This window comes from Miniopterus natalensis, chromosome 2, assembly GCF_054644295.1.
Source record: "Miniopterus natalensis isolate mMinNat1 chromosome 2, mMinNat1.hap1, whole genome shotgun sequence".
Taxonomy (NCBI): Eukaryota; Metazoa; Chordata; class Mammalia; order Chiroptera; family Miniopteridae; genus Miniopterus; species Miniopterus natalensis.
Genome location: NC_142082.1, coordinates 87581701 through 87609599, shown reverse-complemented (window position 1 = coordinate 87609599; position 27899 = coordinate 87581701). Strand labels below are relative to the sequence as shown.

The 27899-nt window shown below is 38.7% G+C and overlaps 1 non-coding gene across 1 annotated transcript; it reads left to right on the top strand.

Moving 5' to 3' along the window:
• Positions 1 to 9742: 9742 nt before the first annotated feature.
• Positions 9743 to 9847, top strand: LOC148093734 (U6 spliceosomal RNA). Its single transcript, XR_015714175.1, has one exon. It is a non-coding gene; the product is annotated as a U6 spliceosomal RNA (small nuclear RNA).
• The last annotated feature ends 18052 nt before the right edge of the window (positions 9848 to 27899 follow it).

Sequence of the window (27899 nt, the reverse complement as noted above, 5' to 3'; positions counted from 1 at the left end):
TCTCAATCTACCAGATTAATGGGAGTTTAGTTTTGCCAGCTTGAGCTTGAGTTTGCAAAGCTTGTGATCAGCAGAACCAATACACCTGGGAATGACAATCATTGTAGCAAAAGACAAGTCATTTAAAGTTTAAATAACCTTAGAGAAAAATATAATCCTCTTCCCTTTACCTTAGTGGAAATATTTTGCATCTTTATGATTTTATAATTTTTAATCTGTGTGTGCTTAGTTTTAAATGGTTATAATATGCATATTACATTTCATTTAATTTTATCAATTATTATTTTCTGTGCTTCAATGGCTACATAAGTATATTAAGTTGCTGGATAATGATTTTCTTAATCATATTTATATCTTGTGCCTCAACACTGACCAGTATTTACTCTACATGATGTATATAAATGATTTGTTTCCTTTTAAATTAATTCTTTAGGATAACAGGCATAACGACTAGTGACAGATGTACAGACTTTGGAGGAAGAAAGATTTGAATTCAAATCCTGACTTTTAGATTTTTAGGCAAGGTGCCCACGGGAATATTAATTATTTTCTCTGAAGCTCAGATATCTCTTCTTTATAATGGGGTTAGTGAGACTTAAATGATAAAACACAAATATAGTATCCAAAAGATGGTTATGTGTGGTAATGGCATAATGAAGGGCAGCTATTGTGCTAAAGCAATAATTATTAACTATAAAAATTAAGAAGGATGTCTTTTCTGATCCTCCACTTCCAAAACCCAATCCAGTAATCCAGTTAACACAAGGCCTACCTAGCTATCTCCTCTTTTCCACTTAAAAAAGACTTTTAAAATAAATTTATTGCTGTAATAGAGCCAAGGTAACTACCACAATAAGAGCAATAAAGAAGAGAAAAGGTTCATTGTAACACAGAGACTGCAGGGACAGTTTTAGAGCATTGACATAGAAGAGACCCTGGAACATAAGGGAAAATAGAGGGGAGGAAAGGGTTTTTCAAAAGGTGTTTCCCCACAAATCATAGGCTTCTAATGTTCTTCAATAAATAAAATTATGTAATCACTTTTTAAAATTTCCTATGGCTGCTAAATTTTACCTCCGGAATGTGACTTTTTCTGAAAATAAACAATGTGGATCCCTAGATGTATAAGATTTAAGTCATCATCATTATTTGTTCACAGACTTGAGATTACAGGATGAAGGGGTAATCACTTTCATTATTAATAAAATTTTTCTGTTTTGAAGGACTTCTCTGATTTATAGTAGTCTGGCTCCCATTTGAAAGAATTGCCCAGACTCTTTCCCTGGTCGTCTTATGTACCATGGGAATTCCTCATTCAGCGTCTCCTCTTGGGAAAATTGAGAGTGTGGCTGGGCATGCTGATGATGAAAGTCAATCTCTGGGGAGGAGATGCTTCTGGAGAAGGTTATTTTTTTTCTCCAGGAACAAAAGCAAGGCCAGTCCTTGTTCTCACCCAAGTCCCTTCCTTTGGCCCCTCTGGCAATCATATCATGGGGTGCAGGGCAATCCTTAATGTTTATTTTTTCCAGAGTAAGTGTACACAACTAAATTTACCTAACTGATGGGGACAATAGTTTCAGCCTTGAAGGGATCCAATTCTTAGAAAGCTTTTCATATGGTTCTGTTTTCAGAGTTCAGCCAGGGAATCTGTTATCTTCTTGACCTGAATCCCTAATAAAAAGCTAAAAACAAACACACAATATCTGTATAAGCTCAAGATTACAATTAAATGGAAAGCAAAATTTAGACAACAAAACCATGATGCAGATTAGTTCACAAGACTCATATAACATTATCAGCTCTACAAATAAATAAATAATGCCCCTGGTCATAGTAAGTAATTAAGAAGTATCTATCTTTGCATTATAAATAGCAATAGAAAGGAGGATATTCATAATTACAAAATGAATGGCCATGCCAGTACCTCAGTCTAATTAAAGAATAAAATAAAGTATGAAAAAATCTAGAAAACTAAATTTTTAGGTTACCACCAATCTATACTGATAAAAGTCATGGAGTAATACTACAGCTTCTGCCCACAGTAATAATTCACAACACAGCCACTAGAGTCAAGGCAATGCATTAAGTTTTGTGTAACACTGGAATCGCTTTACTAACATATGCTAGATATTTCTGCAAATGCGAGGTGTCAATGATGTTGTTAAGTGAGTAACTTTAAAAAAAAGAAATTATCTGACATATTTAAGCCATTTTAAAGGGAGGCTTGAAATTCTATTGAATAGATTAAATTTAACAAGTGTAGTGACCCTTACCTCGAACACACACACACACACACACACACACCCCATGCTGCAAAAATACATGCAAGTTTAAAAATATATCATAGACAATGAAGAATGGGAAAGAAATGCCTTAGTACCTAAGAGGGTCTTTGGGTGGACTGTACTTGGGAGGGCTGGGATATAAGTCAGTTTCAGCAAACTTGTGTGCAAAGGAAACTTGGAAATTTTTAGTACCAGGATAAAATTACCCCACCCAACACAATCACCACCAGCAGTAGACCTCTGTCCTCTGCTCCCCTGGCCTCCTCCTGAGTCATTCCTCTCCCTGCAAAATGCCCAGGCCATGTTTATGGGCAGGGAGGGAAGTGAGGAGGAGGAGCAGGTAACAAGGGAGTGGACCTTGTTTCATCATCTTGAAGTAGGGCTGCAAAATAAACCTTGGGAATTGTTTTGTTCTGTTTTGTTTTGTTTAAATGCTTGCACTCTAATAAGGCATCAGGCTTAATGCCTTACATAGGCTGTTGAAAATAGGATAGGCTATAAACCTATACCTCTTTGACAGGTGATAAGCCTTTAAATAAATTAAGTCATATAAGTACCTTTTTAAAAATATTGTTTTTATTTCATACCAATAAACACCCCTTCTTTCTCTTCACGTGCTATCTCACAAACTTCCCAGAATAATTTATTCTTTAGATTCCTCTTAGAAGACAGGGACCTAAGAACACATTGATTATAAAGAAGCATTAATTGAAGATCATTTCCTGTAGATAGGGGTATAAAGCTGTTTCTATGTTACTAAGGACTATCTACCCACAATACATTTTTTTAAAAAGAATCCTTCCTTCTGCACTCTTAGGCTCTTTTCCTGCTTAAGACAAATGGAAACTTGGGACACCAGACACCATGCTGTACCTCTATGAGCATTAGCTAAAGGCACTGCTAACACTGCCTCAGCACCCTGACTTGAGTGGCCTCTCATTCTTCCATTTATTGTGTTCTGGGCAGCACAGAATTTCTGGCAAAGAGTTTTAGACTACAATGGCTAACAGATTAAAAAGAGATATGCACTAGTGGTAGTTCTTACTCTGCTGCAAAAGTAAAAGCAAAAAAGGAGAATGTGCCATGCTAGATAATAAAATACAAGCCATAAAGTGGCTTGAAATCCTTTCAAGGAAATAAGGGGGAACAGAGAAGTCAGAAGAAAATAAATTAGGAATAGGTGGAAAGTGCTTTAACATGAAGTAAAACACCATTATCTATTATCATCAGGCCTTGCTGACAGTTAAAAATTAGTTAAGGGGAGAAACCATTGACTGAGGTACATCATGACTTCAAGGGATTTGCAGAGAACAGACACTGGAAATATGTCTCCATGGAAATTATACTAAAAAGCAGTAGCTCTCAAAGTGTGGTCCTAAACCAGTAGCATCAGTATCACTTTGAATTTTTTAAAAACATCAATTCTTAGAGATTAAAGATGGCTGCAGACTGAGTGGAAGCTATGCTGACACTCTCCTGGAACCAAACTGGAATTACAACTAAAATATAGAAAAACCATCCTGAATAAACAACTGCAACTGAAGATGAGCTGGAGAGCACCCTCATAACCAAGGAGGGAAAGTGGAGACTGCAAAGAAACTGGTAGGAAGTGCAGAGGCATGAGAGGGCTGGCTGGGCTCCCACAGGCAGCAGCTAAAGGTCTGGAGGAATATCTCAGCTGTGAGGGATTCCCACTGAGAACTTTGAGGCCTAAACCTCAGGCTGGGCTTCCCAGCCAAGAGCACCAGAACTGAGAAAGGTGCCCACACAACATCTGGCTGTGAAAAGCAGCAGGGTTTCTGTCAGCCAGGGAGAGATGCCTGGAAATACAAGCACCCTCTTGAAGAGCCAACACTAAAAGTTTCCAGTGCAGCCACTCACCTTGGGCTGTGGCAAGGGAGGGCAGAGGGGACTATAGCTGTGTGAGGGGAGTCTAGGATTGTGGGCTCTGGAGATAGAGCACAGAGGGCACCCCTCTGGATTTTTGTGTGGAGTCATTCCCCCATACTGCAGAGGCAGACATTTACCTTCCAAGGAGTTTTTGCCTGTAGGGAAAGCAATTGCCCCACCCTGCTGGAAAACCTCTCACCCTACCCAGAGGAGTTTCTAAAGCCTGAGGCTCATTAAGACAATCAGATTACTCAGCCTACAGCCAGAGGCACATATCAGAGTGCTTTGAGTGTTGGCCTGACCTGCTTCTGGACCCATGCCTTGGAAAAACATACTTTGGTGTGCATCTTGGTCCTGTCCAATGGCACCCAACCCCAGAAGAGGAGACCTCAAGATGAATGCTCTTGATAGCTCCAAATAGGGTACTCAGGGCCAGTCACAATCTGTGTCTGACATTGGCCTGCTCCAGATACCCTCCAAAAAGACTGAGAGTCCTAGCATATTTACCTAATACATAAAAACAAACCCAAACAGGCAGCAAAAATGGGGAGACAGCAAAACAAGCTCCAAATGAAAGAACAAGAGAAGTCTCCAGAAAAAGAGCTAAATAAAATGGAGATAAGCAATCTATCAGATATAAAGCTTAGAATACTGATTGTAAGGATGCTCAACAGCATCAAAAAAGATATGGAAACTATCAAGTAAATTAAGAATGACATAGCAGAAATAAAGAATACAGTGGAAGAAATAAACAGCAGATTAAAGGAAGCTGAGGATCGGATGAGTGATTTACAAGACAGGGTAGAAAAAAATCACTCAATCAGAGGTCCAAAAGAAAGAAACAATTAAAAACAAGAGGGCAGTATAAGTGAGCTTTGGGACAACAGGAAACGTAACAATATTCACATTATAGGAAAGCCAGAAGAGGTCAAAAGTAAGCAAGGGTCAGAGAACCCGTTTGAAAAAATAATAGCAGAAAACTCCCCTAACCTGGTCAAGGAAAAAGTCACACAAGTTCAGGAGGCACAGGCCCAAACATATAATTAAAATGCCAAGAATTCAAGACAAAGAGAGAATATTAAAGGCAGCTAGAGAAAAGCAATCTGTTACCTACAAAGGAGCTTCATAAGGCTATCAGCTGACTTCTCATCAGAAACTCTACAGGCTGGAAGGGAATGGCATGAAGTATTCAAGGTAATGCAAAACAAGGATCTAAAACAAAGACTACTCTATCCAGCAAGACTATCAGTCAAGATAGATGGTGGCCTGGCTGGGTGTGACTCAATGGTTGAGCATCTACCTGAGATTCAGGAGATCACTGTTTGACTCCTGGCTGGGGCACATGCCTGAGTTGTGGGCTTGATCCACAGTTGAGGGCATGTGGGAGGCAGCCTATCAATGATGACTCTCTCATCATTGATGTTTCTATCTCTCTCTCTCCCTCTCCCTTCCTCTCTTAAATCTCTGAAATAAAGATATATATAAAAAATAAATAAATAAATAATAAAAAGATGGGGAAATAAAAAGCTTTCCAGACAAAAAAAGGTTAAAGTAGTTTATTACCATCAAACCAACATTGCAGGAAATGTTAAAGGAACTACTGTAATTAGAAGTAGAAATAGAGAGAAAGAGAAACATGGGAATAATGAATTAAAATGGCAATAAATAAGTATTTATCAATAATAACTGTAAATGTAAATAGATTAAATGCTCCAAGAAAAAGACATAGGTTAGCTGAATGGATAAGAAAACATTACCCAAATATATGCTGTCTACAAGATACCCACCTCAAAACAAAAGGCTCACACAGGATGAAAGTGAAGGGTAGGAAAAATATTTTCCATGCAAATGGAAATTTAAAAATCCTGGAGTAGCAATACTCATATCGGACAAAATAGGCTCCAAAATGAAGACCATAATGAGAGACAAAAAAGGTCACTAATACATAATACTAAAATGATCAATCCAACGAGAGGCTATAACCCTGATAAACATGCATGCACCCAATACAGGAGAACCTAAATTTATAAAAAAAAAACTTCTAGAGGACTTTAAGGGAGAGATTGAGAGCAAGATAGTCATACTAGAGGACTTTAGCACCCTACTGATTTCACTGGATAGGCCTTCTAGACAAAAAATTAACAAGGAAACTGTGATCCTAAATGACACACTAAATTAGGATTTAATTGACATTTACAGAACATTCCACCCCAAAGCTGCAGAATATACATTATTCTCAAGCGAACATCAGTAGATGAGTGGATTAAAAAGCTGTGGTTCATTTACACCATGGAATACTATGCAGCTTTAAAAAGAAGGATCACTTATCCTTTGGGATACCATGGAGGGAACTGGAGAGTATTATGCTTAGTGAAATAAGCCAGTCAGAGAAAGACAAGTACCACATAATCTCACTCATATGTGGAATGTAATAAACAAAATAAACTGATAAACAAAATCGATCCAGAGACATAGAAGCATGGAACAGATCAAGGGATCTCAGAGGGAAGGTGAGGGTGGGGAAGTGGGTGGGGAGAGATTAATCAAAGAACTTATATGTCTATAAGCATAACCCATGGACACTGACATTGTTATGGGGAAGGCCTTGAATGGATGTCTGGTGGAGGGGATCAATGGGGGAAATGGGGGAACATCTGTAATACTTTCAACAATAAAGGTAAATTAGAAATAATTAATTAATTAATAAAATCATCAATTCTTGGTCTCTGCTTTACCAAATAATTAAATAGGTGTAGGGGAGCTCAGAAATGCAATATAGCTCCAGCAGTAAAGGCATCTGGAAAATGTTGACCTCTCTGTGTTTAGCCTTCTGTGACTATTTAACTCTGTAGCATGAGGCTTGGCTGACTACCCAGGATACCAAATGCCACCCAAAGATAAATGCCATGCCCCAAGAAGGAGGTTAATGAGTGTATAGGGTGAAATAACTGCCTGATGTTATCTATTAACTTAGGAATGCATTGTTCTTTCTGGTGGTCTAGATGACTATGCACCATATGGTTTTAATATTAACCCCCTATGAAAATACAACCCTGTCCTGGGATGGTATGAATTTTTTTTCCTGGCTGGCCACCACTGGGAACAGCTGCTTTGGCTGTTTATGTAAGTTTCTCCTATTAAAACATGAATTTGAAAAAGGCTATGTGTCAGTTGTTTGGAATCAATACTGAACTTAGACTTTTGGGGCTTTCCTCCAACAGTAGATGATTCTAATGTCTGCTAAAGTTTGAAAACCACTGGAGTTGTGTTTTAATTGTGCTTTCATTTCCAAGCTGTATCATTCATGGTGAGTGTATATGTGTTTCACATTTAGGAAGGGACATTAACCTATAACCTATACATTTTTGCTTGTTTTAAGCCAGGGGTGTTGGTTGAGGAAATAATAAACACAAAAGTTGTGTCAATAAGGAACCATAAGTAATCTAAAATAATAGAGAAAGGCCTACAGGAAAATATACAAATAATTTTTATATAATTTTTCTTAACAATTAATTGTGAGTCTCTTGAATTTCTACTGATTTAAGCATCATATTTAGAAGGAACCTTAGGAACATCTGTTACCACATCATTTTATAGATGAGGTAGGGATTTACTGACACACTCAGGTCAAACAAAAATTTACCATTCTGGATCTAAGAAAAACAGATTGCAGGTAAAAGCTTGAAATGAGTAGATATTCCTGAATTGAAGGAAAAATAAAACATTTACCCACATTTTATAAAATTAAATGGCTCATTTAACTGTCTTTCCATCTCCTGGTTGCTGCCAGAGGATGGTGGCTAAGAGTTGTATCATTAGAGAAATACATGCTCTCTCAGGAGGACATGGATTAGCAGAGCAAACTGGATCATGGCCCCAGTTGCTCAGCTGCCTTTGCCAAGGAAATGAAAGAGTCTTTTCACTTCTTGTTTCTTCCCTCCCCCATGCCAGGCACAGCACCAGCACCAGTATTGCAAGAAATGTTAAGAGACTGCTGTAATAAAAAGTAGAATGCTTGGTAAAGCCCCCTGTGAAGCCATCTGAGCCAGTGCTTTTGTTGGCTGGGAAATTCTTGAAAGCTGCCTTTATTTCATTGGATGTAGTTGGCTTCTTCAGGTTTTGTGATTCTTCCTGATTCAGTTTTATATGATCTCTCATATGTGGAATCTAATGAACAAAATAAACAGATAAACAAAATAGATCCAGAAACATAGAAGCATGGAACAGACTGATGAATCTCAGATGGAAGATGGGGAGTGGATGGGAAGAGATTAATCAAAGAACTTATATGCATATATGAATAACCCATGGACACAGACAATAGTGTGGTGAAGGCATGGAGGGTGGTTGGATGTGGGGTGAAGGGGATCAACAGGCGAAAAGGGGATACATCTGAAATACTTTCAACAATAAAGATAGATATGTATATATATATATATTGCTGAATCAAATTTGCTAATATTTTGTTGAAGTTTTTAGCATCTATGTTCATCAGAGATATTGGCCTTTAATTCTCTTTCTTTGTACTGTCTTTACCTGGTTTTGGAATTAAGATAATGCTGGCCTTGTAAAACAAAACAAACAAACAAACAAACAAAAAAGCTTGGAAGTGTTCCTTCCTCTAGGATTTTTTGGAATAGTGAGGAGGATATGTGTTAATTCTTCCTTAAATGTTTGGTAAAACTCCCCTGTGAAGCTGTCTAGACCAGGGCTTTTGTTTGCTGGGAGTATTTCAATTACCGCTTCAATTTCATCAGTTGTTATCACCCTACTTAGGTTTTCTGTACTTCCTAATTTGGTTTTGGAAAATTGTATTTTTTCTAGAAATTTGTCCGTTTCATCCAAGTTGTCAAGCTTGTTGGCATATAATTATTCATAGTATTTTCTTACAATCCTTTGTATTTCTGTGGTGTCAGTTGGTACTTCACCTCTTTTATTCCTGATTTTATTTATTTGGGTCCTCTGTCTTTATTTCTTGATGAGTCTGGCTAAAGGTTCATCAATCACGTCTATCTTCTCAAAGAACCAGCTCTTGGTTTCATTGATATTTTGTATTGTTTTTTAACTCTCTGTCATTTATTTCTGCTCTGATCTTTATTATTTTCTTCCTCTTACTTACTCTGGGCTTTTCTTGTTTTCTCTTTCTAATTCTTTAGGTTGTTATAGAGTTTATTAAAAATTTTTCTTGCTCTGAACTTCTCTCTCAGAACTGCTTTTGCTAGTCCCATAGATTTTGGGTTGTTGTGTGTTCATTTTGATTTGTTTCCATGAAATTTTTATTTCCTTGGTCTCATTGGTAACTCATTCATTGTTTAATAACATGCTATTTAGTCTCCATGTATTTGAATATTTTGAGTGTTTTTATTGTAGTTTATTTTTTATTTCACACCATTGTGATCTGAGATATTTGATATGATTTCAATCTCCTGAACTTGTAGAGAATTGTTTTGTGATCTAACATGTGGTCTATCTTTGAGAATGTCCAATGTGCACTTGTGGAGAATGTATGTTCTGCACCTTTGGGGTGAAATGTTCTATAAATGTCAATTAAATCTATTTTACCTAATGTTCACTTCGGCAGAACATATACTATAATTGGAACAATACAGAGAAGATTAGCATGGTCCCTGCACAAGGATGACATGCAAATTCATGAAGCCTTCCATATTTTTAGAATGTGAACAACAAGAAAATCCCTGAGCAAGTAAAAGGAAGGAAATAATAAAGATTAGAGCAGAAATTAGTGGCATAGAGACTAAAATAAAATACAAAAAAATCAAAGAAACCAAGAGCTGATTCTTTGAAAATATAAATAAGATTGATGCACCTTTAGCCAGACTCACTAAGAAACAAAGAGAGAGGACCCAAATAAATAAAATCAGAAATGAAAGAGGTGATATAACAACAGACCCAACAGAAATACAAAGTATTATAAGAAAATAATACAAGCAACTATATGCCAACAAATTGGACAACATGGGTGAAAAATGGACAACTTTCTAAAAGCATACAACCTTCCAAAGCTGAATCAAGAAGAGGCAGAAAAACTGATTGGCCGATAACAACTAATGAAGTTGAAGCAGTAATCAAAAAACTCCCAGCAAACAAAAGTCCTAGGCCAGATGGATTTACAGACAAGTTTTACCAAACATTCAAAGAAGAATTAACACCTATTTTATTCAAACTGTTCCAGTAAAATCAAGAGGAGGGAAAACTCCCAAACTCTTTTTATGAGGCCAGCATCATCCTAATCCCCAAACCAGATAAAGACACTACAAAGAAACAAAATTACAGGTCAATATCCTTGATGCACATAGGTGCTAAAATCCTCACTAAAATACTGGGAAACCGGATCCAGTAATACATTAAAAATATCATACTCCACAACCAGGTGGAATTTATTCTGGTCATGCAAGGCTGGTATAACATCTGCAAATCAATAAATGTGATACATCACATAAAAAAAAAGAAGAACAAATATCATATGATCATATCAATAGATACAGGAAAAGCATTCAACAAAAACCAACACCCATTTCTGATAAAAACTCTAAGCAAAGTGGAAATAGAGTGATCATACCTCAACATAATAAAGGACATATATGACAAACCTACAGCCAACATCATACTCAATGGTCAAAAACGAAAACCATTTCCATTAAAAACGAAAACAAGACAGAGATGTCCACTTTCACCACTCTTATTCAACATAGTACTGGAAGTCCTTGCCACAGCCATCAGACAGGAAGAAAACATAAAAGGTATCCAAATTGGAAAGGAGGAAGTAAAATTGTCTTTATTGGCAGATGACATGATACTGTATATAGAAAACCCTAGAGACTCCATCAAAGTACTACTAGATTTGATAAACAAATTTGGCAAGGTAGCTGGATACAAAATCAACATCTGGAAATCAATGGCATTCTTATAGACCAACAATGAACTTTCAGAGAGAAAAAAACTAAAAAAAAAATACCACTTACCATTACAACCAAAAAAAAAAATAAGAAACCTAGGAATAAACTTAACCAAGGATGTAAGAGACCTGTACTCAGAAATTACAGGACACTGAAAAAAGGAATAGAGGAAGATATAAAAAAGTGGAAGAAGATACCATGCTCATGGATTGGAAGAATAAATATCATTAAAATGTCCATACTACCCAAAGCAATTTATAAATTCAACGCAATTCCCATTGAAATACCAACAGCATATTTCACAGATCTAGAACAAACATTTCCAAAATTTATATGGAATCAAAAAAGACTCCGAATAGCTGTAGCCATCTTGAGATATAAGAACAGTGTGGAAGGGTTCACATTACCAGACAAAAAGCTGTACTAAAAAGCCATTGTAACCAAAGTGGCCTGGTATTTGTATAGATCAATGGAACAGTACAGAGACCCCAGACATAGACCCTCGCCATTATGGTCACTTAATATTTGACAAAGGAGGCAACAGCATCCAATGGAGTAAAGACAATGTCTTCAATAAGTGGTGCTGGGAAAATTGGACAGATACATAAAAAAAAAAAAAAAAAAAAGAAAGAAAGAAACTAGACCACCAACTTTCACCACACACAAAAATAAACTAAAAATGGATAAAAGACTTAAATGTAAGTCACAAAACCATAAAAATTCTGGAAGAAAACATAGGCAATAAAGTCACAGACATCCCACGTAGTGGAATTTTTACTGATACATATCCTAGGGCAAGACAAACAAAGGAAAAAATAAACATATGGAACTACATCAAACTAAAAAGCTTCCACACAGCAAAAGAAAACAGCCTCAAAATACAAAGGAAGCCCATGGTCTGGGAAAACTTATTTGCTAAGGATGAATCTGATACGGGGCTAATTTCCAAAGTGTAGAAAAAGCTCATACTACTCAGCAAGAAGAAGACAAACAACCCAATTGAAAAATGGGCAAAGGACCTGAATAGACACTTCTCCAAAGAGGACATACAGATGGCCAAGAGACATATGAGAAAATGGCAATGTTGCTAATCATCAGAGAGATGCAAATTAAAACCACAATGATGTATCACTTCACACCTATAAGAGTGGCTACCAACAACAAATCAATAAAGGACTCCTGCTGACAAGGGTATGGAGAAAGGGGAATCCTAGTACACTGCTGGTGGGAATGCAGACTGGTGCAACCACTATGGAAAACTGTAGGAAGGTTCCTCAAAAAATTAAAAATGGAGCTACCTTTTGACCCTGTGATTCCACTTCTAGTAATATTCTAAGAGTGAAACACTAATCAGAAAGAATATCTGCACTCCTGTGTTTATAGCAGCACAATTTACAATAGCTAAGATCTGGAAACAACCCAAGTGCCCATCAGTAGATGAGTGGATAAAAAAACTGTGGGACATATACACCATGGAATACTATGCAGCTATAAGAAGAAAAATCTCCTACCATTTCGACAGTATGAATGGACCCGGAGAATATTATGCTAAGCAAAATAAGCCAGGCAGCGAAAGACAAACATCAGATAATTTCACTTATATATGGAATCTAAAGAACTTAATAAACTGATGAACAGAATAGATTCAATGACATGGAAGCATGGATCAGAATGATGAATGTCAAAGGAATGGAGGAGGGCAGGTGGGTGGAGGGGGAGAGAGTAACCAAAGAACTTATATGCATATATGCACAACCCAAGGACACAGACAATGGTAGAGAGAGGGACTGGGGAGGAGGGTGATATAGGGTGGAATGGGTCATTGGGGAGAAAAAAGGACATCTGTAATATTTTAACAAAATTAAACAATAAATAAATAATAAATAAATCCATCTTATCTAATGTGTCATTTGGAGTCACTGTTTCCTTGTTGATTTTTTTATCTGGAAGACTTATCCAGTAAAGTTAGTGGGGTATTAAAGTCACCTACTGTGACAGTATTGCTGTTTATCTCTCCCTTAATATACTCCAAATTTTTTATATATGTTTTAAATATATTTTTAAATTAATTTTAAGGAGAAAGAGGAAGGGAGATCGAGAGAGAAATAGAAATATCAATGATGAGAATCATCAATCAGCTGCCTCCTGGACTCCTCCCAGAGTATCAAACCTGCAACCCAGGCAGGTGACTTGACAAAGAATAAAACAATTTCTTTATATATTTATGTGCTCCTATTTTGGGTGCATATATGTTTACCAGGGTTATATGCTCTTGTTGGTTCATCCCTTTATTATTATATAGTGACCTTTATTGTCTTTTTAATGACTTTCATTTTGAATTCTATATTGTCAAAATGAGTATTGCTACCCCAGCTTTTTTTTTTTTTTTTTCATTTCCATTTGCATGGAAAAAATTTTTCTGTCCCTTCACTCTCATCTATGAGTCTTTTGTTCTGAGATGGGTCTGTTGTAGACAGCATATATTTTGGTGATGTTTTCTTACCCATTCAGCTACCCATGTCTTTTTTTTTTTAATTTATCTTTATTGTTGAAAGTATTACAGGTGTCCCATTTATTCCCCCCAACTGACTCCTTCCACTTTTCTCCCATCCGCTCCCCAAGCCTTCACCCTGTTATTGATTGTGTCCATGGGTTATGTATATATGCATATAACTTATTTGGTTAATCTCTTCCCACCCTACCCCCCTTCCTTCTTTCCTCTGATATATGATCATCTGTTGCATGCATCAATGTCTCTGGATCTATTTCGTTCATCAGATTTTTTTATTCATTAGCTTCTTCTTAAAAAAAAACATTCAACATTTTCTATAGTGCTGGTGTGGTGGTGATGAACTCCTTTAGCTTTTTCTTATCTGTGAAGCTCTTTATCTGACCCTCAATTCTAAATGATAGCTTTGCTGGGTAGATCAATATTGGTTGTAGTTCCATGTTTTTCATCACTTTGAATATTTCTTGCCACTCCCTTCTGGCCTGCAAGGTTTCTGTTGAGAAATCAGCTGACAGTCATATGGGTGCTCCCTTGTAGGTAACTAATTGCTTTTCTCTTGCTGCTTTTAAGATTCTCTCTTTGTCTTTAACCTTTGGCATTTTAATTATGATGTGTCTTGCTGTGAGCCTCTTTGGGTCCCTCTTGTTTGGAACCCTCTGTGCTTCCTGGACTTGTAAGTCTAGGTAGAGGAAGTTTTCTGTCATTTTTTCAAATAGGTTTTCAGTTTCTTGCTCTCTTTCTTCCCCTTCTAGCACCCCAATAATATGAATGTTGGGCCTCTGAAGTTGTCCCAGAGACTCCTTATACTATCTTCATATTTCTGGATTCTTTTTTCTTTTTGCTCTTCTGCTTGGGTGTTTTTTGTTTCCTCATGTTCCAAATTGCTGACTTGATTTTCAGCATCCTCTACTATACTGTTGATTCCCTGTAAATTATTTTTCATTTCAGTTCATTTAGCCTTCATTTCAAATTGGTACTTTATTATTTTATCTATTTTCTCAGTTATTTTCATAACAGTATGACTTAAACATCCTTATAAACAAAACTCTGAACTCTGTATCTGTTAGCTTGCTTGGATCTATTTCATATATTCCTCTCTAGAGATTTCTTCTGTTCTTTCCTTTGTGACATGATTCTTTGCCTCCACATTTTGGCTGTCTCCAGGTGTTTATTTCTATGTATTTGGTAGACCTACTATGTCTCCTGGAATTTTAGAGTGGCTTTCTGTAGTAGGTGTCCTGTAGGGTCCAGTGGCTCAGCCTCCCCCGCCACCTGAGCTGGGCCTTCTAGGTGTTCTCCTGTGTGGGCTGTGTGCACTGTCCTGTTGTAGTTGAGCCTTGGTTTCTGTTGGTGTCACTGGGAGAAATTGACCCCCCAGCCAACCAGCTACAGCTACAGCTACAGCTAAAGAGCTGCTGTGTTGGAGACACCCCTCTGGAGCAGGATTTACTTCAGTGGGGCTTTGGTGTTCACCAAGTGCTCCCCTGAGTGTGTCACTTGTGAATGTGGTAGGGTTGTAATCCAGCATGGTCTAGTCTGACCACCAGGTGCACTGTCTCTGGGGCCTCCTGGGAGGTGCAAAGTCAGCCTGTGCCTGTGCCTTGCCCAGGGCCACCCAGCATGAGCTAGTTGGCTGCTACTTGTGCTGGGCTTGGAGGTGTCCAGGAGAGGTCAAGCTATAAACCAATGCAGGCTGCTGCTAGTGCCAGGCCTAGGGCCACTCATCAAGCCGCTGCTGCTTGTTTGAGAGATTTTAGGAAAATCCTAAACATATGGCTTGAGAGGCCACTTTCACGGAAAAGCCACTGGAAATGTCTTGGATGAGCTTGCAGGTAGGGAGGAGCAGGGCCTCCAGGAATCACCAGGATGGGGCCAAAGGTATGAGTGAGGTGCTGGATATTCAAATATGGTCCTGGGACCCCTCCCTCCTCAGGGAAACTTTCAATGATAAGATATCCCTCCAGGGTTTAAATCGCCGCACCAGGTGTGGGCCCCCAGCCGTGTCTCTGTGATCCAGTTCTGATCCACCCAAGTCTCTGCCCCTCCTACTGGTCTCAATGCTTCTTCAGTTCCTTGGTTCTCGGCTTCTGTTCAGCTAGATTTCAGGAGGTTCTGAGTGATGATTGTTTTGTATTTTAGTTGTAATTTTGATGTGGTTGCAGGAGGCGGTGGGTACAACTGTTACCTACACTGCCATCTGGATTCTCTCTTCCTACCCTATGTCTTTTGATTAGAGCTTTTGATCCATTGATATTTAAAGCTATTATTGTTAAGCACTTATTTATTGCCATTTTATTATTTATGCCTATGCTTCTCTCTATATATATTTCTTATTATTTTTACGGTAGTTCCTTTAACATTTCTTGCAATGCTAGTTTGGTGGTGATAATCTCCTTTAGCCTGTTTTTGTTTAAAAAGATTTTTATTTCACCATCTATTTTGAATGACAGCCTTGCTGGGCAGAGTAATCTTGGTTCCAGATCCTTGCTTTTCATTACCTTGAATACTTCATGTCATTTTCTTCTGTACTTTAGAGTTTCTGATGATAAATCAGCTGACAGCCTTGTGAGAACTCCTTTGTAAGTAACAAATTGCTTTTCTCTTGCTGTCTTTAGCATTCTCTCCTTGACTTTAATTTTCAGAATTTTAACTATGTGTCTGGGCATGGGCCTCTTTGGCTTCTTCTTATTTGGGACTTCTTGTGCCTTCTGAATTTGTGTGAATTTTTCCTTCACCAGGTTAGGGAAGTTTTCAGTCATTATTTCTTCAAGTAGATTTTCTATCCCTTCCTCACTTTCTTTTCTTTCTGGGACTCCTATGATGCATATGTTGTCACATTTTATGTGATCATCCAACATCTCCCTTAAATGGTACTCCTGGTTTTTAATTGTTTTTTCTTTTTGGTTTTCTCATTGAGCGATTTTTTTCTACCCTGTTTTCTAATTTGCTGATTCCATCCTTAGCTTCCTCTAATCTGCTATGTATTCCTTCCATGGTATTCTTTATTTTTGCTATGTCATTCTTCATTTCTGACTGGTCATTTTTCATGGTTTCTATGTCTTTTCTCATGCTATCAAGCATACTTATAATCATTACTCTGAACACTATGTCTGATAAATTGCTTATCTCCATTTTATTGAGCTCTTCTTTTTGAAAATTCTCTTGTTCTTTCATTTAGGTCTTTGTTCTTTTTCTTTCCATTTTGTCTGTCTCTTCTGGTTATTTCTATGTATTAGATAGATCTGCTATGACTCCTAGTCTTGGGTGGGTGGACTTTTTTAGTGGGTGACCTGTAGGACCCAGTGAAACAGTCTTCCTGATCACCAAACCTGGATGCTCTAATAATGTCCCTTGTGTGCATTTTGTGGACACTTCTTTTGTAATTGAGTCTTGATTGCTATTGGCTTGTTCATGCATTTGCTCAACCATCAGGCTGCCTGACAGTGAGGTTCAACTCCTAACACAATGTGCAATTTGCTGTGCATTTGCGTATTACAGGAAGCAGAATTCTCCACTGCATTGGTTTGGAACCTGCCAATATCTCCCTGTTGTTATACTGCTTATGGAGCTTATTAGATTCTGATCTGTTGTCTGAAGCTGGCCACTGGGTTTATTGGTTTTGGGTCTATTCAGACGGTCCACAGTACAGGCTCATGTCAAATGCCATTTGTGACTGACCCTCAGTACCCTGTTTAGAGCTACGAATGATCCACAACCTGTGGCTCACTCTGCTGTGGCTAGATGCCTGTGTGAAGAACCAGGCTGTGCACCAAGGTCAGCTTTTCTTTGCCCAGGGCCTAGAGGCAGGTCAGGCAAAGACTCAAAGCACCCAGACACCTGCCTCTTCCTAGAGGCTGGTTGTTGTCTCAGTCACTTAATGAGCCTCAGACTGTAGAGCTCAGCCTGATATAAACTCTACAGGGTGCACAAAGAGGGTTTCCAATGAGTGGGGCAATTTCATCCCCCCAGGCCAAAGCTGCATTGATGGGAAATCTCTGCCTGAGAAGCATGGTTTCTGCCATATGATGGAATGACTTAGCAAATAGATCCTGAATGTTGTTCTCTCTGCTCTCTCCCTGCTGAGCTCACATAGCTCTACTCCACTTTACCCTCCCACTGATGGAGCCTAAGGTAAGTGGCTCCAAAAAAATTTAGTGCATGGCCCTTTAAGGAGGTGCTTGCATATCTAATCATCTATCCCTGTCACACAGAAATCCCAGTGCTTTTCATAGCCAGATGTTATGTGAACACCTTTCTCAGTTCTTGTGTTCTGGGCTGGGAAGCCCAGCTTGGGGTTTAGTCCCCAGTGGTATCAGTGGGAATCCCTCACAGCTAAGATATCCCTCCAGACCTTCAGCTGCTGCCTGTGGGGGCCCAGCCAGCCCTCTCATGTCTCCACACTTCCTACCAGTCTTGATGCAGTCTCTTCTTTATGTCCTTGGTTATAAGGATTCTTTCTAGCTAACCTTCAGTTGGTTATTAAGGATGATTTTTGTGTATTTTAGTTGTAATTTGAGTTTGATCCTGAATGTCAGGGTAGCTTTCACTTAATCTGCCACCATCTTCCTTCTCCAGATTAATTTTTATTTGGAAGCTCATACAAACCTAGTGATGGCAGGGGACATGTCTATGTTGTTTATTTCCATATCTTTAGCAGTTAATAAAATGCCTGACATATCTTAGTAAAATGGAAGAGAGAAAGGAAGAAACAAAAGAATTTTTGTTAACATATTTAAAACATTCTTCACTGATCGTTGTTTGAAAATAAAGCAGTAAGTCTTATGATCACTTTACAAGTGGCCAGGGTTTATGAATAGTAACTTATGAGTATTGAATCCTTTTCTTGTATATAATATTAGATGAAAATTGTGGTGCAACAAGAATAGGGAATGCACAAATAAATCATGAACCATAAAATTTCACAGGCAGATGATGATTAATTCTTATTTAGGGAATGAATTCTTATTAAATAATACATTTAAAAATATTATTTTTTAAAGCCTAATAAAAATAATTTTAATATTATGTCTATTGTTATTTTTGGACCAAAAATTCTTTAGGATATATTTATTTGAACTAGAACTCTATACCCAGTGATGATATAATCACAGTGGTGAGTGAGAAGATGGTACCTGGGAAGCAGCAACTCTGCTCCTCCTTTGCCTGGTTAGCTAATATTGGGAATAGGTTTCGACTGTGCCCCAAATAAAGACATAAGAAATCAAAAATAACTTGGCTAGGCAAATTTTACTTCTTCAGAAGGGTGCAGAGCTACCTAAATCAGGCAAGCAAGCACTCAGAATAGAGAGTCCATTTGGCTTTTACCCCTAACGCAAATGCCACTGTACCATACCCTATTGGTTAGGGTGAGGCTTCACAATATAAAACAATTGGCTAATTTGGAAAATGCACATGGGGGCCTACCCTTGGGTTGGGCACTTGCTTACACATATACTAAGTACAAAATGGAGGCTGCTACAGTGAAATGGAGGACGCTAAGGTGGACATTTATTCAGTTCAGCCTATTCTAATCCCTTTGACAGAAAAAATTATTTCCTTCTTACACTAACAAGACTGAGGAAACACTGCCATTTACCTACCTGTTTGTTCTCAGATTCCCTGTTCTAAAAGAAGCTGAAATTCCACTGGATAAGGGGGAAAAAAGTGTGTGCAAGTTTTCAGCCTCTTATAACTGATATATTTTTAGAACTCAGCTGCATTCAAAATTCCAACTGGAAACTGAGTATCATAAATGGAGTCAGTGCTTTGCATGTAATAGGCATTTACTCAAATATTTGAATGATGCCTTAAATTACTGTTCCAGAATTCCCATGCAGGCAGGAATTTGGAATGGGGATAGAAATATAATATTATCTTTGAAATAATGAGGAAATGTAGAGGTTTAGAGGGAAGTGTGCAAAGCAAGAATGGTAGTGGTGATGATGGTAGTGCTGATGGTAGTGACATTTGTGTGATCATTTGTGGGGAGAAATAGGACAAAGTTCCATGGAATTTGTGACATTTGAGAGATCTAGAAAGCAAAGAGTTGTGAAAAGCAAGATGTTTCAAAACAGCTGAAAGTGTGGTGTGTTTGGGACATAGAAGACATAAAAAAAGGAAAGGAAGAGATGGAAAGTCTGATCAGATTTTATGGAGGGTTTTGGTTGCTTTTCCAAAGAGTTTAGATTTATTTGACAGGCAATATGGAATCATTAAAGGGTTTTAAACAGGAGACTGAAGTGAATATTTTTTGTTTTAGAAAACTCTGGTCACAGGTGGAGAAGTAATTAGGTTAGAAGAGACCAGGGACAGGAGGCTGTTGCAGAAATCCAGATAAGAAATGACAATAGTCTAAACTAGGGAAGCAATGTTGGGACTTTTAAATACATGATATGTCTTTAGTCCACTCATTCATTCCACAAATATTCTTTGACCACCTATTTTTGGGGAGGCATTGCACTAGAGTCTGGTGCTACAGAGATAAAAAGATTTGGTCATTATTCTAAACACATTAAGGGCATATAAAATTATATCACTACAACTTACATCTTTACAAAGTCAAAAACCAAAAATAAAATTGAAAAAATATTGTAACATATATGACCAGCACCCATAGTATAAGCTCAATAGAGAAGTGGGTAGATATCAATAGGCAGTTCTAAGGAGAAGAAACACATGAAGAGATACTTGGCCCTCCTAGTAATCAGAGGTGTGCATTAAAACAACAACAAACATTTGGATTAAAAAGTCTGGTAGAGCCTTGAGCATCAACCACTGACCCAGGAGATCACATTCAATTCCCAGTCAGGGCACATGCCCAGGTTTTGGGTTGGATCCCCAGTAGAGGGTGAGTAGGAGGCAGTGGATCAATGATTCTCCCTCATCATTGATGTTTCTATCTCTCTCTCCCTCTCCCTTCCTCTCTCAATGAAAATCAATAAAAAGATTCTTTTTTAAAAGTCTGGTAGATTGATAAAAATAAGAGACAGTAACACCATAGTAACATATTCCAATTTTATAGAGTAAACATACTACCATGTAGGAAAAATGGAAAGTGTATGCACTACATTGTTAATTAGTGGTTCTTCCCAATGGGGTTATAGTCCTGGTAGTTCATAATTAATTCTTTGTGCTTTTTTTTTGTATTATATACTTTTTTATTTTAACTGTATATGACTCCTATAAGCTAAAAATAACTAATAAATCTATTTCTACTTTGGAAAAAATGATGAAGAGCATTGAATGTAAAGGGGATGGGAAGAGAGCAGTCTTGGCAGTGGGAAGGGAATGTGGAAAGTGTGGAATATTGGAGACATCCATTGGAAGTTCAGCATCACACAGCATTAAGTGTCAGAGACAGACTAGAAGTCATTCAAAAGAGTTTAACACTACTGGAGAGAGGAAGATGGCGGCCCTGTGAGAAGCAGCATCGCCCCCACTCCAGCCATGGACTTGATTTCCTCCTAAAATCCTATGTAACCAGCTTGAAAAAAAACAGAGAAACATACCTGAGTGGACGAAGTGTGAGAGGGGAGCGCTGAGGAACCATCACGGAGTCCAGTAAGAGAGGGGGCCCTTGGAAGGGGGAGTCCCCCTGAAGCCTGGACTGGGCTCTGAGCCTGAAGGTTTGGAGGCTGCAAAGACCCATGGAAGGCATCCAAAAGTGGGGATCCCACACCCGGAGCAGAGAGGGGAAGCAGCGCCCTGCCCACAGGGCAGAGGGACCCAGGGGAGTGGTGAGTCCGGGAGGAGAAGGTGCCTTCCTAGGAAACAAAGCCTCTAGGGGCGGCTGCAACAGGGCATCTGGTGCTCGGAGTGCTGACCATAGGGAAGGCTGTCCCAAGGCCTGTGGCACCCAAGTAGTGAGGGAACAGAGGACTGTGCTGAGCACACACACACGGGGACCCTCTGCCTCCCTGTGGGGCACTGTGTTGAGCCCCAGAAAGCACTGAATCTTCATGGCACGGGGGAGGGGAGGAGCCCTCCCGCCCTGAGCTCCCAGTGCCGAGAGGCTGGGTTCTGAGACCAGCCCTGAGGGTGTCTTCCCGCCCTGAGCTCCCAGGTGCCAAGAGGCTGGGATTTGTGACCGGCCCTGAGGGACCCCATGGTGGAGCGTGAAGCCCAGCAGTGTGGAGAGCTGCGTGAAGCTGACTTTGGGTCCCCTCCCACTGGGTGCCTTGGAGCAAGGGCGGCAGGACCTTGCAGGGCGGACTCCCTGCCTCTGTGTTGCTTTGTGCTTTTGTGAGTTTGATTGTGGAACTGGTTCCCACCTTCCCGGCGTGCACTGCAAGGACAGACCAGCCGAGGCTGCCTTTGGGGTCTGCATGGTAGACGGTCTGAGGGGTGGGACTGGTGCTACCAGCCAACCAGAGCTGAGCAGGGAGGGGTGGAGCCGGCTGGCCTCTCCTGCAACAGGGAGCACCACCCCCAATAGAAAAGGGGCCGGTCCCGCTCCCTGAAGCCCCAGACACACCCACAGGGCACAGTCCTGAGAGGGGAGAGCAGCTCATAGGAGGACTCTGCAAGAATAAGACCCTCGGGGATTATTGTTTGGGAACTGGTGGAAAAGCTTAAACCCCTGCTGGGGGCAGGGCAGGCAAAGGGCCTACCAGAATGTGTTCTTAATTGAACCCACTGGGCCCTGGCTGCTGAAACGGCCCATACAGAAAAGGAAACAGGCTGAAATCAATCTGAAACTGCAGCAGGACAGAACCTGGGGAGCTAGAATCAGAGGACAGGGTAGGGACTGAGGAGCTGGCAGTGGAGCAGAGACTAACTCCCGCAGAGTGAGCACCTGACAGCAACACCTCTAATGGGCTACACTAGCCACCCTGCACCCTAAAGACTCTACAGAAGAATCTGGAGCAAGACCAGGCAGCTACAAGGTTGCAAAATAGCTGACAAGAGGAGGTGGCCCACAGAGAGTCTCAGATAAGCCATCTACCTAAGGACACCAGAGCCAAACCTAGACGGCTCCTCACATTGGGTGATACACAAGTACCTCCCAGGAGAACTGAAATCACAAAAAACAGTGACCCTCAGACAACATAAGTTGCCCAGAAAAAACGCACCTGATTCACTACGGTTTTCTCTGCTGTTTTTTTTTGTTTGGTTTGGTTTTGGGGTTTTTTTTGGCTTTGGGGTTTTTTTTGTTTGTTCTTTGTTTGTGGGTTTGTTTATTTTTTCTCTTTTTTCCTTAAGAAGAAGAGAAAGGGGAGAAAATTTATTTTTTCTTCTTTTTTAAATTTTATAAAAATCTTTTTTTTTAACCATTTTTTTAACTAAATTTTTTTTTTTCTATAAAAGATTTTTGTCTTGCTTAGCTTGTTTTTGGTTTTGTTTTCATTATTTGCTTTCTTTTGTTTTATCCTTGCTTCTACTATCAACACTTTCTTGATATCCCTGCTTAACGACTGGGACTTTATCATTATAACCAAGTTTACTGCTGTCCTCTACAGTTTCCCCCAAATCTCTTACCAGACTCCCTGCCTTCCTGGGCTTTATATCTCTCTCTCCTCTCAATCCATTGACATAACTTTTTTCTTCTTTTTCTTTCTTTTTCTATTTCTCTTTCATTCTTCCATTTTGCCCCCCTCTGTTTTCCTGGCTGATTGTTAGTTTCTCTTATTCTCTTTATTGTATTTTTGTTTTCTCATTTTCAACTATTATCCTATTCCTATTCTCTCCCTTAATTTTGGGCTGGCCCTTCTTTCAGAATCTTTTCTCTGCTTCTGTTATCTCCCAGTAGCTTCTCTATTTTTTACATTTTAGTTTATTATTATTTTCTAAATTTTCAACACCATCAACAACAATATAAACCTCTGGGCTCCACTGGACCCACAAAACAAAATCCCATCCCACAAGACTGGGACACAGCAAATATATCTAATATATAGATATAAGCACTAAGACCTACCAAAATGGGGAGACAAAGAAACAACCCCCAAATTAAAGAAAAGGAAACATTGCCAGAAAAAGACGTTGATGAGATGGAGTTGAGCAAGTTATCAGAAATGGAGTTCAGAGTATTGATGATGAAGATGTTCAAGGAACTTAAGAAGACCATAGTTGATAAGATCGAGAACCTTAGTGAAAATATGAAAAAAGAGATACATACCATAAATACAACTCAGAGATAAAGAATTCTGTATCTGATATCAAGAATGCACTGGAAGGAATTAAAAGCAGGCTCAATGAAGCAGAGGACAGAATAAGTGACTTAGAAGACAAAGTAGAGAAAATCACACAATCAGAGCAGCAAAAAGAAAAAACACTTAAAAACATGAGGACAGTCTAAGGGAACTTTGAGACAACATGAAGCGAAACAACTTTCACATTATAGGAGTACCAGAGGGGGAGGAAAGAGAGCAAGAAATAGAGAACTTGGTGGAAGAAATAATTATAGAGAACTTCCCTAGGTTGGCGAAGGAGAAAGCCACACAAGTTCAGGAAGCACAGAGGATTCCAAACAAGAGGGACCCAAAGAGACCCACTCTGAGACACATCATAATTAAAATCGCAAATGCCAAGGACAAAGAGAAAATATTAAGGGCTGCAGAGAGAGACAACCAGTGACCTACAAGAGAACCCCCATAAAGCTGACAGTGGATTTCTCAACAGAGACTCTTCAGGCCAGAAGGGAGTGGCATGAAGTTCTCCAAGTAATGAAAAGCAACAACATGCAACCGAGATTGCTTTATTGAGCAAGGCTATCATTTAAATTTGAAGGTGAAATAAAAAGCTTCCCAGACAAAAAAAAAAAAAAAGGCTAAAAGAGCTCAGTACCACCAAACGAACATTGCAAGAAATGCTAAAAGGACTGTTTTAAGAAAAAGAAGGGATAGTGAGAGAAAGGTACATCAGCATAAAGGGGGAAAATAGCATTAAATAAGTTGATATCAATAGTAACCTTAAATGTAAATGGAATAAATGGGCCAATCAAAAGACAAAGGGTAGCTGATGGATAAAAAAACAGGACCTAAATATATGCTGTCAACAAGAGACCCACCTGAGAGCAAAAGACTCACACAGGCTAAAAGTGAAGGGATAGAGTAAAATATTCCATGCAAATGGTAAGAAAAAGAAAGCTGGAGTAGCAATTCTTATTTCTAACAAAACAGACTTCAAAATAAAGACCATAACGAGAGACAAAGATGGTCACTACATATTACTAAAGGAATCAATCCAACAGGAGGAAATAACCCTTATGAACATTTATGCACCCAATACAGGAGCACCTAAAAATATAAAAAATCCCTTGGGGGACTTCAAAGGGGAGATTGACAGCAACACAATCATAGTGGGGGACTTTAACACCCCACTGTCAGCATTGGACAGATCATCAAGATGAAAAATCAACAGGGAAACACAGACCTTAAATGAATCACTAGACCTAATGGATTTAATTGACATTTACAGAACATTTCACCCCAAAGCAGCAGAATACACATTCTTCTCAAGTGCACATGGAACATTATCAAAAACAGACCACATGTTAGGGCACAAGGCAAGTCTCTACAAATATAAGAAGATTGAAATCATATCAAGCATTTTCTCAGATCACAATGCCATGAAACTAGAAATCAACAACTATAAAAAAACTCAAAAATATTCAAACACATGGAGGCTAAGTAGCATGTTATTAAACAATGAATGGGTTTCCAAGGAGATCAAGGAAGAAATCAAACACTTCATGGAAACTAACAAAAATGAACAGACAACAACCCAAAACCTATGGGACATGGTGAAAGCAGTCTTGAGAGGAAAGTTCATATCATTACAGGCCTATCTCAAGAAACAAGAAAAAGATCTAATGAACCATCTAACACAACAACTAAAAGAACTAGAACGAGAACAGCAAGAAAAGCCCCGAGGAAGTAGAAGGAAGGAAATAATAAAAATCAGAGCAGAGATTAATGACACAGAGACTAAAAAAACAATACAAAAAATCAATGAAACCAAGAGCTGGTTCTTTGAAAAGGTAAATAAGATTGATGCACCTTTAGCCAGACTCACTAAGAAACAAAGAGAGAGGACCCAAATAAGTAAAATCAGAAATGAAAGAGGTGATATAACAACTGATCCAACAGAAATACAAAGGATTGTAAGAAAATATTATGAGCAACTGTATGCCAACAAATTGGAAAACATAGGGGAAATGGACAATTTCCTAGAAGCTTACAACCTTCCAAAGCTGAATCAAGAAGAGGCAGAAAACCTGAATAGGCCGATAACAAGTAATGAAATTGAAGCGGTAATCAAAAAACTCCCAGCAAACAAAAGTCCTGGACCAGATGGATTTACAGGCAAGTTTTATCAAACATTCAAAGAAGAATTAACACCTATTCTATTCAAACTATTCCAGAAAACTCAAGAGGAGGGAAAACTCCCAAATTCTTTTTATGAGGCCAGCATCACCCTAATCCCCAAACCAGATAAAGATACTACAAAGAAAGAAAATTACAGGCCAATATCCCTGATGAACATAGATGCTAAAATCCTTAACAAAATACTAGCAAACCGGGTCCAGCAATACATTAAAAAGATCATACATCATAACCAAGTGGGATTTATTCTGGGGATGCAAGGCTGGTACCACATCCGCAAATCAATAAATGTGATACATCACATAAACAACATGAAGGACAAAAATCATATGATCATATCAATAGACGCAGAAAAAGCATTCAACAAAATCCAGCATCCATTTCTGATAAAAACTCTCAGCAAAGTGGGAATAGAGGGATCCTACCTCAACATAATAAAGGCCATATACGACAGACCTACAACCAACAGCATACTCAATGGGCAAAAACTAAAACCATTTCCATTAAAAACGAAAACAAGACAGGGATGTCCACTTTCACCACTGTTATTCAACATACTACTGGAAGTCCTCGCCATAGCCATCAGACAGGAGGAAAACATAAAAGGTATCCAAATTGGAAAGTAGGAAGTAAAACTGTCATTATTTACCGATGACATGATACTGTACATAGAAAACCCTAAAGACTCCATCAAAGTACTACTAGATTTGATAAACGAATTCGGCAAGGTAGCTGGATACAAAATCAACATCTGGAAATCAATGGCATTCTTATACACCAACAATGAACTTTCAGAGAGAAAAATTAAAAAAGCAATACCATTTATCATTGCAACTAAAAAAATAAGATACCTAGGAATAAACTTAACCAAGCATGTAAAAGACCTGTACTCAGAAAACTACATGACACTGAAAAAAGAAATAGAGGAAGATTTAAACAGGTGGAAGAACATACCATGCTCATGGATTGGAAGAATAAATATCATTAAAATGTCCATACTACCCAAAGCAATTTATAAATTTAATGCAATTCCTATGAAAATACCAACAGCATATTTCACAGATCTAGAACAAACATTTCTAAAATTTATATGGAACCAAAAAAGACCCCGAATAGCTGCAGCCATCTTGAGAAAAAAGAACAGAGTGGGAGGGATCACATCACCAGACTTCAAACTATATTACAAAGCCACTGTAATCAAAATGGCCTGGTATTGGTACAACAACAGGCATATAGCTCAATGGAACAGAACAGAGACCCCAGAAATAGACCCACGCCATTATGGTCAGTTAATATTTGACAAAGGAGGCAAGAGTATCCAATGGAGTAAGGACAGTCTCTTCAATAAGTGGTGCTGGGAAAATTGGACAGATACATGCAAAAGAATGAAACTAGACCACCAACTTTCACCATACACAAAAATAAACTCAAAATGGATAAAAGACTTAAATGTAAGTCATGAAACCATAAAAATCCTGGAAGAAAACATAGGCAGTAAAGTCACAGACACCCCACATAGTGGACTTTTCACTGATACCTCTCCTAGGGAAAGAGAAACAAAGGAAAAAATAAACATATTGGACTACATCAAACTAAAAAGCTTCCACCCAGCAATAGAAAACAGCCTCAAAAAAAAAGGAACCCCACAGTCTGGGAAAACATATTTGCCAAGGATGAATCTGATAAGGGGCTAATTTCCAAAGTGTACAAAGAACTCATAGCACTCAGCAAGAGGAAGACAAACAACCCAATTAAGAAATGGGCAAAGGACTTAAATAGACACTTTTTCAAAAAGGACATACGAATGGCTAGGAGACACATGAGAAAATGCTCGATGTCGCTAATCATCAGAGAGATGCAAATTAAAACCACAATGAGGTATCACTTCACACCTGCCAGAATGACTGCCATCAACAAATCAACAAACAACATGTGCTGGCGAGGGTGTGGAGAAAGGGGAACCCTAGTACAG